Below are 16,128 nucleotides of genomic sequence, written 5' to 3' on the forward strand. Positions count from 1 at the left end.
GAATATATACCTCAATTTGTTTTAGAACTTCGATCTCTTTCAGACAATTTTTATCATATTGTGTTATCACAGCGTACCATGTTACAATATAGTATAATATGTGTGTTACACTTGTAGATTAATGGCGATTCGTATTTTAATAAATTGGATTTTCTCAGTTTTACGTTTTCGACCTTATTTATTTCATATATACTAGTGACGTGGATTTTCATCAAGGAAATACAGCATAATTATATTCTTAAATATAAATAAAATGTCTTTTTTAAAGATTTTATATCTATATTATATATTGTTTTCTGATTGACTTTAATTACTCAACCCTTGTTCTATTTTTATTATTTCAAAACTATTTTTTTGCCGCCAAATATCAATTCACAAAAATATCTTTATTTTTCTAGTCACATTTGAAATTTTTATCGACTAATAATTTATCGTGATTTCAAATGATATTTTCTTTTCCAAGAGCCAAGTCACAGACTTTGAGGAATCTTTTTCAGGCGTAATATATTGGTATATTATACATTTATTTGATATTGAAATATATTTACCTGTATTTTGGGAAACTTTACTTTGTTCTCAATATAAAAAAACTCTTATTAAAAAAAATAAAATAAACCGAGTGTCTCGAATTTTGTTTGATTTTGTCATTTATTATCGTTAGTCTTTTCATAAATACAAATATGTAAATTTTAAAAAGTCTTTTTTTCTTATTTTCATAGTTACAAACATGCAGGACTGCATCTATATCAATTTTTCCTGCTTTTTAAACTTTAACACATCCAAAGATAATAAAAATAAACACCAAAACTTAAATTTTATTCTTATTAGTGCATCTAAATATTACATTAATATTATAAAGAGCAAAAAAATCTGATGTATCGTCCGATCATATAGCCTATTAATCCGAGCTATATATTAAAAAATAAGCATAATGGAGTGTTTTGTAGTATTTCGAAATCATTTTAGGCTATTAATATAAATAAATATTTTTTTTGGTTTTTTTCAATTTTAAAGCTCGATCTAAGTTTCTCCATAAAAATTGAATTTTGTTTGGGCATATATCCACAACTGTAAAAAACATATATATTCTAAATTCTATGTGCATCGTAAAAAAATTTGTTTATTAAATAATACTATTTAGACATTACAAATATTAAGAAAACAGTAATTATATTTTTACAGTTGTAATAATTTCTTCCTTTCATTTTGATATGCACACAGATATTAAATTCTACTATTCCCTGATCTTAGTTCTTTGATTTGTAAATTTTTCAATTGTTTTTTTAGTCAATTTTATTTTTTGCTATGTTTATTCGATTTAATAAAATTTTAAATGAAGTAGTTTGTAAATATGATTTGCCTTTCTCGGATATTTCAAATAATCAGATATATTTTTAATGATATAAAAATTATGGAATTATTTTGACAGTCTAACACATTACATTTTTATTTATAAAAAAATCAATATTTATGGTAAATTTGAGTTTTCTTTTGTAAAAAGATCAGAAATCCCCTTGAAATTCTTGATGCGCCTTTTAAATCTCTATATTAAAATTTGTATTATTTCTTATTATTGTTTTTAAAAATTCATGTGATATATTTCTATCTTAATAGTATGAATATCATATATCTTAACTTTATATTTTTTGATAAAATATAAAATTACAAGAAAAATAAATTTCGAAAAGTTGAAGTAAATCTTATCCAGAAAATCTTACAAATAAAAAGATTATTAAAAAACTATTATGCGTTTTTATAAGCTTTCTCCGCTTTATTTTTTTTTAGAGTAAACTAGATACATGATTTATCCCTGTTTGTATTTTTTAAAGACAAATAAAGGTTCTATTATAACTTATATATACTATATATTGCATTAGACGGATATTTCTGTGAAAAATTTGTGTTTTTTGGGATATTTTAACTAATTATCTTGCATTTTATTTACTACTCTCATAAGGATTTTATTATCTTTCTGAATATACATTTATAGTTTTAAATCGATTCAGTGCTGTGTATTTAAATACAATAATTTATTTCTCATTATTTTTTGAAAATTATTGATTATAAATACCAAATTTTAATTATATTTTACACAATTGGCTTTATAATGATATGATTCCCCTTATTTTTGTGGCATATATGGCATCTTGGTAAATATTCTTCAATAAGAAATTATTCATTGAAGAATTATCAGTATATTTCACAAATAAAATACATTAATATATTTTTGAATTGTATGTAATTTTAAATATAATTTGGTTTTAGCTATAAATATAGAATTTTGATGATAAATAAATCTTTCATCAACTTTACTTTTTCATATTATTATAGAATTAATTTCGATTGTAAATCTAAAATTTTCTATCATAGGTGAGATTAAAAAAAATAAAATAATTATATTTTCAAAGTAGTATTTTTTTCCTGAATCTTAAATTGATGATATTTAATTTGTTAATTGAAAAAACCATATATATGATTATATTATTAAAAATATTTTAAGAAAATCTGCTTAACTTTATAAAAATTAAGTCGAAATCAAAAAATTATAAAGCGTTCAAATCCAAATATATACTAAATTATGTGTTTAATGTATGTTCAGAATATATTTAATTATATATTTTGAAAATAAAAAATGATTTAGTTACAACTGCATATAATATATGATAGAGGCATTAATTACTTGAATTTTTTTATTCTTTGCCCATCCAATGATGCAGTCTAAAAATTGAATTTAACAATTGTGATATAATTTCCCATATATTTCTATCTTTATGGTCTTTTTCTGTTTATAATATTCTCATATGCTTCTTATTTCATGTAAAGTACACTTGCAGCTTTTCCCGATCTTAGTTCTATCATATATACTCGACATGTATTATGCATTATTTTTTAAATTATTTTTTACAAAAAAAAACCTTTCATTTATGAAAATAATAAGAATTTTCATATTTTTTTTGTATTTTAAAAGAGAATTTTTCTTTTTTATAAATTATTGATATTATTCATAAAAATGAAATGACTACTATAGTTTTGTTTATCGTTATTATGTTTAACACTATAAAATTTATATTGAATTAGTGGCATTATATAGTTACGTTTTTGTGGTTTTTGGACCAATAAATTTGGTAATTGTTTTTTCTTTGGATAATTTATTTATTCTTGGATAAGAAGGATTATAACACAGTGATGATATTAATTATTTATTATGTATATCATTTAAGGTTTAAATGCAATTTATTTAAAAATCATGATGCGCTATATAATTCCAATTTGTATCCTTTTTTAAGATCAAGTCGTGTAAATAATTCGATTCTATTTTTTAGGGGCTATTCATCAGTTTTTTAATAGCTTACTAAATATATTGGGCCATATCTTTTTGTCATTCGCGTGAAAAACGCATTTTATATGCTAATCATAACTTATTGATTTTTTCATTAGTCTATCAAATTTATTTGATTATACTTGCTTATTTTGCGTCTTGATTATAAAACTTAATATGATCGCAAAATTTTAAAATATCTTCATATTTTAGCCATGAATTGATTTTACTAGGTCCATGTTTTTATATAGCTTGGTTTATAAGATTTCGTTGGCAGCCCCCTGTTAAATCCAAGATAAGTATGAATAAATATGCCATACTATATATATTTGGCTAAAAATATGTTCTAATTTGATTCATTGGTTTCGAATCTTATGAGTCAAATACATTATCTTTCCTTTTTGTTGCGATTAAAAGCAAAAAAAACGGGTAAATTTTATCGGATTTATAAATTACTAAACAAATAATATAAAATATTTTTATGGGATAAAGGTGGTATTCTGTTTTTTATCTAATGTCACAGTGATTCGTAAATCGAATATAAGCCCAATATAAGACGTGTATGTAACAACTAATGCATAAATTTTTGTTTAATGTATATATATTTCTCATACCCTTTAATATTATAAATTTATATTTTTTCAAAATATTTAAAAACTGTTATAACACTTTTTTGTGCTTTAAGGATGAGAAATATGTGAGAAACTGATACTTAACTTATGTACAGAGGAACTATGCAATATTTATAACTATCTTATTGATAAAAATGTGCTTTAAATTTCACAATTTTTTAAATACATAAGGAAAAAACAAGTTTTTTAATAATTTTTATATTTTAAAAGGGCTATTTTAAATGTAAAAAAAAACCATTAACAACAAAATTATTATTGGAAATGCGTTTTTTTATTGAGGTTTATAAGAAAAATAAAAGACTTAATTATTTATATCGACTGAAAAAAATATAATTTTTTATTTTTTGTTTCGATTTTATTTTTAAAAATATATATTTTGATAAATAGTATTGCAAAAATATCGATTTTAAAATTTAGATTACTATTTTTTTATCATCATATGTGCAAGAAGCATAGCAAATTAATTATTTTAAGTTTCTTGCAGAAAATATTTTGATCAAACTTTAAATATCAGAAAGTTCAATCTTCATTTCTTAATAAAGATAATCATAAAATTTAAATTAATCATATCGATGTCCTATTCATTTAAAATTAAAAAAAAGGTGAATACAATAGCAGTTTTAGTCATTTTTACGCATATATAAAATTTTTATACATTTTTGCGAACATAATATGATAATGTGCCCCTGGTCTCGTTTTTTATTATTACAAAATTCGTGTCTAAGTTATTTAATTGATTTTAATAACTGACTGTTAGCAAATTAATCTTACAATAAAAACCTCCTTATTAAATTAATTATATTTAAAATAAAATTTGGATGGTAATTAAAGGCAATTTTAAGTTCTGTTGTTTTTCGAAAATCGTTTTATTTATGAAAAATAACCCGAAAACAGAACGATATAAAAATTTTTAAATACAATTTTTCTATTAAAAGCATAAAATTTTGATGATTTAAAATTTTAAGCTAACCTAATCATATTTTTTTATTCTTTTTTTGTGAATTTATGTCTGAATGCAGAATTCCTCGGGAACAAAATCAGCTGACAATTATCTTGTGAATCTGTAAAAAAATATAACCAAAAAAATCAAATGGGTTCCTTTTGATTTTGCTGTAATGGATGCTCGGTTGCCGCAAAACAAATAGTAAAAATCATCAGATGTAGTTATTATATTATCCTCTGAAATTTTCAGCATACAGGTTTCGTTTCTTTTGTTTATATCTTTATCTATTTCTATATGAAAACGTTTAGAAATATCCGTTTTGATTTCTTTTACAAAAATATAATCCGAATCGCTTGTTAATAAATTACTAATAATAACACTTTTATCTGATTCTTTGAATAAATTTTCAATTTCACTAGAATCTGTATCATTATTCGTTAATAAAACTTTTAGTTTATTGTAATCTACTGCATGATTTGGTTTAAGGTATATTTCTTTCTGCGAAAAACATGTAATATATCCGAAATTATGACCATATATCAATATATTATATTTTATATCAAAATACATGTTTGAGGTGTGGAAAGCATTATCATTTACTGGTACCTTGGTATAAGATTCCGAGATCAATTTTCCAAATATTGTGATCATCTCTTTTTTTGCCTTGTTTATCTTTTCAAAGTCTTCTCTATAACCCCCCTTAAGTTTTCGATAGTTTTTTATTGATTCACACGCGGTTTTAGGTTCTATTCCTAGTAAAAAGGTATAGTTTGAAGTAAATAAGATTTCATTTGCTTTTATATTCCTTTTATGTCGACTTTCTGAGGCCAAATTTGTATGGTATGAGATTTTATTGTCATCTGGTTTATTTATTGGTTTGATATTGAATCTTCTTTCTTGGTTCTTATAATTATTCTCACTTCTCAAACCCTTATTAAATAAATAATTTTGATTTCTTGCGCCATAAGGTCTGCTCTTCTTTTCCCTATTCAATAATTTATTTTTAGATTGTAAGGATTTTGAGCTATTTGAGTTTATACCATAACTCAAAAACATATCTTCATATCCGAATTCAGGTTCATCGTTTTCAATCTTAGATATTGAAAAAACCGAATTGTTATTTTGGCATATCACCTCAGATCCATTATTATTTTTATAAGTCATAAGGCCGGTGTTTTCCGGCAAATAGAATCCAAATGTTATGTATGCTAAAAAAACCAATGCTATTAAAGCCCGTATTATCCTTAAAACAAAGTCAAAATATATCATTTGCTATAGCATACATTTTACAATATATAGTTTTGTAATTAATGGATCAATTATTTACTTTGATCATTTAAAAGATATCATTTTAATATTTCTTTGTACATTAATCAATTTTTAATGAAAATTTTAATTTTTTTTAATCAAAATATATTAAATCATTTGATAATATACTGCTGAATTAAAATAAAACTAATTGTCTTTATTCTAAAGTTCTTAAAACTTAGTGCATTATCTCGTTCAAGAATGAGAAAAGTTTTGAATCTCTGTTGTATTTATTTATTCTATATTATTGATAGTAAAATATTGCAATAAATCGGTGTTTTATTATACTCTAACTCCTATGGTTGCTCTGATGTATTGAATACAGAAATTTTGTCTAAATTTAAGCTATGATGCAGGAATTTTTCTGCAAACCTGTAGGAAAGTTTATATTGTAATCAACTATTTCTAATAAAAGTTATACAACTTGGGAATAAATGGTGTTTAATTTTCCATAGAGCTAAAATGTTAACAAAATTTTCTTATGCTTGATAGTATAAGAAATTATCAGAAAATGAATTACCTTATGTAAATGATGTCTTGAAATCTTTCAAAAAACTTTCTATCGATGATCTTCTTTTTAGTAAAAAAAAATAATCAGACTGCTACAGGTGGATAAATATGAAGATATAAACCTTTTGCAAGTTGTATCACACAATTGCGACAAATAAAATAAGCTAAATATAAATTGGTTAGGTATGTTATTACTATGCAAGTTATGAGCATTTATAAAGGTTGATCTTACTTTATTGGTGTTAATTATATTCGGATCCGCCGCGGGGGTCTATATATAAGTATATATAGGAGGAATATATAACCAATTTGTTTGTGTTCATAGCTTGATATTTTGATTTCCTTGATGATATAAATTTTTCGATGTTAACAATCTGATTGAAAAAATGCTTATAAACACAAAATAGCCACAAAAAAATGTTTTTTTTGACATAAAACATTGTAGATGAAGTGAACATTTTTTATGATGTTATTGATTCCCCAAACAATTTATGAAATATAGCATAACCCAAAATTTTTATACGCTCTTTATTTGATATATATTAGTAGTTTATTTTTCGCATATATAAGTTTGTAAGCGCTATCGCCATTAATATTTATAATCCTAGTGTCTAAAAAATTATACAGATAAAAAGATATGCTATTTAAGTGGCAAGAAAATGATTTGAACTAACGAAATAATATTAAAATTCCATTTATTCCCATAAAAAAAGCTATTAGAACACAAGACTATTACATATCAATGTTTTTTTATAAAAAAAATATAAATTCGTCTTTTGTTTTATAAAAGCTCGTTTTCTTGAATATTAATTCCATTCTTTGTGTAAATCTATTGGGTAAAGATATTTCAAGCCAAAAAGAAGAGATCAAGGCCACGAATAAGTGTCATTATGAATTCATGCAAACACATGATTCGTTTTATATGAACAATTGCTTAATTTTATCCATTTAATCTTAGCACATAATTTTGGACATGTCATTTCTATAAACCATATATTTTCTTATAAAGATTTTGATAGCTCAAGCTAAATGCAAAGGGAATGAAATTATAGATGACTTTATTAATATTAGATTTCAAAATTCTGAGGCTACTTAATTTAGATGTATGAATATGATTTCTGATTATTATATGTTGAAATTTTATATAAACAAAATTTTTAAATATTTTGATTTGAAATGAAGTTTCTTAAGGATAATTTTAACAAATTCCATTTTTTTACCTGTGAATTGATTTATTTTTTGCGCTTTGTTGTTTCTTTTAAAGTTCTAAAAGAATATTGAGCGCTTCAATTTTGGCTATTTTTTAGTTCACCCTAGTTATTTTTTATTATATCTTCGAAATTATCTTTTTTTGCCCACTTAACTTTTCAATACTTTTCCAATCGAGTGTCTTATTCATATATTCGATACTTTGTTAAATAAATTAGCATTTTATTTACTTCAGTACAAGAAAAAAGAATAATCTAAATAAAAAAAATAAACTAACATGATATTTTTTATAATTAGCCATCGTATAAAAAAAACCAGCATTTTATAGCTATTCATCTTTGCAAACAAACAAAACGTTTTTTTTTACATTAAAATAGTTTTTACTTATTGCAATATCGAATAAAAAAACTTGATATTATACTAGAATTGAAAAAGAACGGTGTTTTATTATAATTAAAGATTTTTTGAAGTGACCGGGATACACTTGAAGAATATATGAAGTCTAAGGTAACCATAAATTAGATTGATTTTTCCATTAAATATAAAAATTACAGCACGTTATAAAATAAATGTGCAAATAGAATAATTCCAGAAAAAAAAGACCTAAATAATTGCTTTTACGTTTTTAGTATCAAGATATAAAATAAAAAATCTTAAGCATAAAAAACTAAGTTTATTGCTAAGAAATTTAAATGTGTGCACAAATCCCTAAAATATCGCAGATCTTGTTTTATTGCATGTTTTTGCCATTAAAAATGCGGTATAATTGAATATCATAAATATGTTGACATATGATACTGATATTTGGATTTATTATTTGCTGAAATTTATCACATAAATAAAATTTAGCGAATAAATTACTAATTTATATTGATTCGATTGATATTAGTTTCACATACAGATTCTAATGATCAGATCACCCTGTAGGATAAATTAAATAGATAAAATATTTGTAAAAACAAAAAATATCTTTTATAATCTCTCGAACTTGAACCTATATACAATAATCAATTTTTTTATATTCGAATGATGCATAAAATCACTTGTTTCAAATAACAAATAATAAAAATTTTTGAATCTGTGTAGAATACTTTTGAGTTTCATATTCTCATAAAAATATGCTCTTATAATAAATTTTTTTCTAAATAAAATACAATAAAAATTGTGGTTTTTTTCAATGTCTGCATAGTTTGGTGATTTTCGAACAAATTTTAGTTAGACGAGCGGTTTTATTTATAATTGCCGATATTATATGCTTGTTTTCGTATTTAAATATTTCCTTTTAAGGAGAAAAATTCGATTAGGCACATTATAATCCTTTTTTTTTAACAGAAATTAAGCCCAGATTTTTCTTTGATTTTAATAAGTTTTAGAAAAAAAATATTGTGTTACGTTTGATTTTTAAAAGGTATTAACTCTAACAAAAATTAGATAATTGGTATTATAGTGTAAGAAATAAGCAATAAAATATATTTTATAAAAACTTAAAAATCACAGATAGATATTAGATACTTTTGTATTGAATGCACCAGGAGAAAATGAGTTGGCATGCTCTAAGATAAATGTATTACCCGGTGAAATGTAATAATCTAAGAAAACATTTTATAAGAATTTATATTCTTGTATAAGCAAAAATTTGCCCTGTCGGGTACATCTTTGGATATCATATATACCTATTCGCAAAAGAATCTCTTTTTTAGTATAAAAAATATAAATTCACAAAATTATATTTTAATTTTGTGATTATTTACAGTATGGTAAATTTGCACATAAGTGTCTAAAGTTATATTTATACACCTTTATAAATCCCCTTATGAATTCAATTGAAAAAATTAGCTTTACCAACGATAATCCGCATTTAAGCAATAAATTAAACGAATAAGAACAAATGTTTTCTATTATACTTTATTAAATATGTTTATCATCAGGTTTTTTGCTCTTGTTTATAATTGATTCTATCAAATCAGAGAGTGTATTTTTTTGCCCTTAAATTTTTTTGGCAAAACGAATCAATAGTTATTAAAAATAATATTATGATTTATGATAAATAAAACCCACTATGATTGTATATTTAAATTAAATTGAAAAAAAAACATTTCGTAGATTGTATTTACATCTTTTTGACAATGCAAGAAACTTGTGGTAATAATTTTTGTAAATCATATTATTGATGCCACGATAAAAATAGATAAATGTAATAATATAACATACTAAGATCCTTTTTAATAGCGGAATCCTATCTGGTTACCTTTTATTTTTAAATTAATAATGGATAACTTCAATTTATCTTTATAGTATTTGAATGAACATGGCTAGGCCCTTTAAAATTTGGTATGCAATCTAGAGACACTTTTTAACCTAAAAATAGGGAAATTATTTTTTTCGACATTTAAAAATACATGTTTATTTTTTAATGATAAAAAATTTATCTTATTTTTGAAATTTAAATATTTGAATAAATTTGAGCACATGAATCGATATTTGGCATATTTTCGGGATTAAAATATAAAGGCTTTTTTTCTTTTATATAAAAAAAATTAATAAAGATGCGAAAATCTTTTTTATATTTGATTTTATTTTCTAAATATGGCAAATCAACGTATCAGTATGCATAAAAAAACACATTTACTCCTATTTTCATTTACTCAAGATTGTAATCCATTTTATTTTCTAAGTATAGCGAATCAATGTATCGTTATTCTATGAAAAAACACTGTTACCTCCATTTACATTTTATAAGATTGTAAATCCATAAAAAACGCATTTTAATGTCTTGAATTTATTATTATGACACATATCGCCAAACAGATGGCTTAGATAATAAAATGAATTATACCAAGCTTTATAATTCTAATATATAATCTATAATCTATAAGATAGCAAATTATTTTTTTTAAACTAAAAAAAAGTCAAATAATTAGATTATACATGAATTCAAATAGAAAATTAAAATAATCATTATAGTGTAAATAAGGCGTACTTCCTTCATTTAAAAATCTGAGGAATTTGATCAACATAACAATCCCAGTTAATAATAAAAAATTTATGTTTATAAACTTAAAGATAAATTCAATTCAATTTGCAAAAAAATAATGAGTAATTATCAACAGATAAATACACTATAACATAATTGGCCTGGAAGGATAATTCGAGTTAAAAAGCAAAAAATGAATGAATAGTTGCACCTTAAGAAAAATGCAAGCTAATAGATAAATTACAGATGAAAAAAAATAAATGTAAAATACAATATGAATTAAAATTTATTTTTAATTCTATTTTTAACTGTAATACCAAAAATAACAGCAAAGCCCCAACCACATGTGCTAATTGCAAGAAACGGTACTGTAAAATCCGGAACATAAGCTAAATCTTGCAGGATATTCTCATTTTGAATGATTATATTCGTTAATGACAATATAGTATATCCTATATACAACCCTCTCTCATCTTCCCAACCATATTCCCATACTTTTTGCAATGTCTTTACACAATCTATAATTAGATTTTGTTTGCCATGATTTTGACTGTTATACAATATGTAATGTGTATATTTTCTGCCTCTTTTTATCTTAATAGGTTCAAATCCAAACATATTCTTGATATCTCTGAGGAATGGAAATATTTTGTTATCCATCTTTAATATCAGAAGTGTAGGCTCAGTTATATCATAATTTATTTCTATCTTTGATTTATTGGGACATGACTCACTTATAATCAAATTTGTGCATTTTATGGTAAAGAATTTTAAGCATATGAATAAAATGCATCCAAACATGGGCAAATAAAAGTAATTTTTTAAATTGCATTCTTTTATATTGCGGGAACTATTCTAATTTAGCTTTAAACCTGGGTACAAAGTTGAAATGTTCTATTTAAAATCGAACACATAAATATATATTATGTATCAAAAAAAATATTAATATTTTTACCAGATTTAATTAACTTTAGAGTTTATTCAATGATTCAATTATCTATAAAAATTGAGAACGTGCTCTAACATGATTTTAAAATTCATATAAAAGAGATTACAAAGTTTTAAAAAGAACCAATTTAATTGAAAATCTTGATTGGCTTTTTTCATCATAGCAAATAAGTCACCGTATTTACCGAAAAATATCACTGGTTCATTTTCACCTCTTACAAATGGAATATTGTATAAAATAATTTAGGGCATCCAATTAATATCGCTAAAAATAAAATTCTCTTGTAAAAAAGGTATTTTTATTTGATTAGAAACACATTAAATATATTAAAACTTAATTTATTCCAAGTATTGCTGTTCTTGTTTATCATAACATCACAATTCTTAGAAACAAAATCTTAGATGTTCGTAGTAGTCTAAATATGCAAAATTATAGAAGACTAATGTAAAAATAAACCGATTTTATTCCTAAATATAAAAAATAACATTATTTTTATCTGTGCTGCAAAGCATTTTTAACAAACGGTGTTGCATCATGCTCTTTATGAATATTTTTCTAACCATTGGATTATATTTTCTTTTTAACAGAAACAACTATAGTTTAAAGGTTGTTTTTCTATATCTTTATATACCCATTTCTTCTTTTATTTTTAAGATCAACCATATTCATTCTACAATAAGATTTCAGGGTAGGAACTAATTTTTTTTGAAAAATCTAAAACTGAGTTATGAATATTTAGAATATAAATAATTTATTCTAAAAATATTATGTGTTTTTTCAATCATTATTCAATACAAATCTTTAATTTTTTGATCGCAAAAATTGAAGGATTTGAGTGTGTTGCTGTGTTTATGAAATCTTGCCTGATAATATACTCTTATCCTATATTTAGTTGTATATGGGGCTTGAATTGCTAGTTTTTTAAAAATGATAAAAAAATTATTGTTAATAAACGTTTACTTACTATTATATATCTTAATACGGTATTCTTTTAAATAAAATCTACCATCAAAATTTATTGAAAAATTGGGATTCAAATTTCTTCTTATAATTCCATAAATATTTTGTTTATCAATAAATGTAAGATATCATTTTTATTTGCTCAAAATCTTAGATTATAATGTTCTCTACATTCTTTACCATTTTGTATTATAAAATTGTGAAAAAGGCTATTTTTATGATTACTTTAATCGTATATAAGTCCAGAAATATAAAAAAATAGTAGTATGCATAAAAAAGTTGTTCAAGCATGCCGAAAAACATCTTAGTATGTCTTATATTACATCCATCTGTCTTATAGAAAAATAAAAGATACTAAAAAACAACATCTGCTATATAATTTAACTTCACATAAGTATTTTCGTATTTTAATAGCCTATTTTTTTATCTTAATTTATATAAAATTTGCGTTGCTAATATAGGTATAAAAATGTAATTGAATCTTTTAAATGCACATTTTGATATCAATAGACAAATACCTTTGTATTTTTGGGCTGGCATTGTAACTATATCTTTAATAATTAGTTAATTTCGCTATCAGATTTGGGGATTCTGTATGACCCTTAAGTTTAGGTGAAATTATTGGCTTGGATGTGTCTAAAAAATGAAATCTTATAATAGTATAGAAGAATTTACCCATTAGAATTAGTATAAATCTTATTTAGGCCTTAAATATAGTTTATTGGTGATAGTGTTTTTTTATTCACTTAAATTTAAACCATACGATACAGGAATTATTATATAAACTTTTATGTTGAATTCGTGCTGATGATTTAAAAATATGAACGATAAAAACAAGTTGAAGACGTAAACACGTAATAAAATGATTAGATATGCCTTGTGACGTGTTCATAAATATAAATATGTAACTAACCGATTGTTGTCATAGATTAGGTCATGAGATTGTGCAGATAATCAGAATAATTTATAAATGCCAATATATAATTATTTTATGGCACTAAATAAATTTTAAGTGCATCAACGCAAGAAATACATTAAGAACAAAATTACATTTAATTTAATTTGTATAGACCTTTTGAAAATCATTTTAGTTATATTATCTTTTTTATAGTTTAAAATAAAATCTACTTTATTGGAGGTTGTTTCTTCTAAAATTAAAAAAAAGCTTTGAATTTTATATATAATAATATTTTTTGTTTTTTATAATTTAATCATTTCGATGAAAACAAAATTAGGCCGAAAAATTTCGGGTTGTAGTAAGTCCGTTTTTTTTTATTCGATTAGATTCATTTATGTCTTTAAGTTTTCACATAGAATCATAAAAATTATACGGTGTTAGCTATGTAATGTTTCGAAAGTTATTGTTTCGAAAATTTATTTTTATGTTTTCATGAATATATTGGTACATACCCATGATTCCTGATTGTTTACAAAGTGTTTCTACTAAATTTAATTGGCTAAATTTTTGTCTTGAGTTGACAAAACATAATCAATGTAACATAAAAAAATTCGCGCTATTTACATATAAAATCAGGTAGCATAATTAAGGGTTTGATATGTTATTTGTATACGGGCCTTTGCGCCTAAATTCTAAATTTAAATTGATATATATAATCATTTCATGTATTTTGATATATTCAGACGCACATATAGAAGTTCTATTGATTAAAAATTTAGGATCTTTTTTTAATTAATTGTATACAATATTTCTGACGCACCTTAATAATTCGATAAATAATATATCCATAGGTTTAGTGTTAAGGAGATTTAACTTTTTATAATAAATTTATTGAAAAACTACAAAAACACCTTCTAAATATTTGTGTTAATATCTAAATTTTGACCTCTTTATCTAAAATAACGTTGGTGAAAATATTAAGCGAACATTTTAAATAGAGTTATTTACTTATAACTACTTTTAAATATATCATATAGATTTCTGCATTTCATCCAGTGCATCTATAGAAGTTTGGTTTCCCACAAAACCTTAGAGTATAACAAAGAAACGTGTTGGTCTCTTATAGTAACATTTCATTATGCCTTTATGTGTGCTAATGTTGTTTCAACCAATATACAATATCATCAGAATAAGCCAAAACAAAATAAATCTTTAATTTTATAGGCTGTGATGGTTTTGTTTTGCAAAAAAGTTATTTTTAGTGCACAATTCAAAAAATTGAGAATCTATCTAATTAAATTATGGACTTACGCCCATAAAATCAATTCAATTATATTATAAAAAGGAGATTACTGTATATTTGTTAAAATTTAAAGGTGCATAAATTACTTGTAACAATCGAAGATATATAAAATCCTCTTTTTGCTATTTTTTTGTTAATTATATATAGAGCGCATATGTAACATCTATCGACTGATAAATTTTATGAGAATAATGTGCGATTTAATACATATAAATTTTTTTATGATTAAATGGGAATGGGGACAATATAACTAAATATATTTACTATAAATAGAGAACTATTAATATTGTGTAAATTTAAAAAGTTTATTGGTCCTTTTTTTATTTGTAATTTTTTTTCATTAAACTTATGATTTAATAAAATTTTTAGTGAAATTTAAAGTTATTTCATACAGAAAAAAAAACGATTAAAAAATTCACGTAAATCGATTTATAAGATTAAAAAAACATCATATATTTCAAATATCAACAAAATAATCATGTTATTATTACTATTTTAAAGATTTTATTTGTGCAGTCTGTTCGCATTACATCAATTCTAGTCGAACATATGGTTATCTATGATTAAACAAAGTTTTTCAATCATGAAATTATTCTACAAAGTTATATAAAAATTACACCGGGATAAATCTGCTATAATACCTTTTTTGCCTTTAATAATAGCATTGGTCTAATGCTAAAGAGTTTTTAATATTAACTGAAGCATATGTACAAACAATAGAATTGTCGGTAAAACTCGAATTAATAAGTCTTGCTAGCAGAAAATATAATGGGCATGATTGTAAATATGATGAAAATGAAAGAAGTAACAAGCGAACCCGTTCTATAGAGCTATATAAAGTTTTTATGGAATAAATTTAAATAGGTAAAATCAAATTGGTCCATAAATAAATTTCAGTGATTTTTCATGATATATTAATTTAAATTTTAGCAATACCAAAATCAGTATATTGTTTTGTTGAAAAAAAATGCAATCATTTGTATTCAAATTACATTGTTTATATGTTTTTTCGGGCTAACACCTTTAAACCAATATTCATGGATTATATTTTAGCTCTACGAATTAATAGTAAATTTGATTGGAACACAGCCCGAATTGCCCTTAATTAATAGTTTTATTATAT

The sequence above is a fragment of the Rhyacophila brunnea genome, unplaced genomic scaffold (assembly GCF_057557595.1).
Source record: "Rhyacophila brunnea isolate RB1 unplaced genomic scaffold, BYU_Rbru_1.0 scaffold_61, whole genome shotgun sequence".
NCBI classification, from domain to species: Eukaryota; Metazoa; Arthropoda; class Insecta; order Trichoptera; family Rhyacophilidae; genus Rhyacophila; species Rhyacophila brunnea.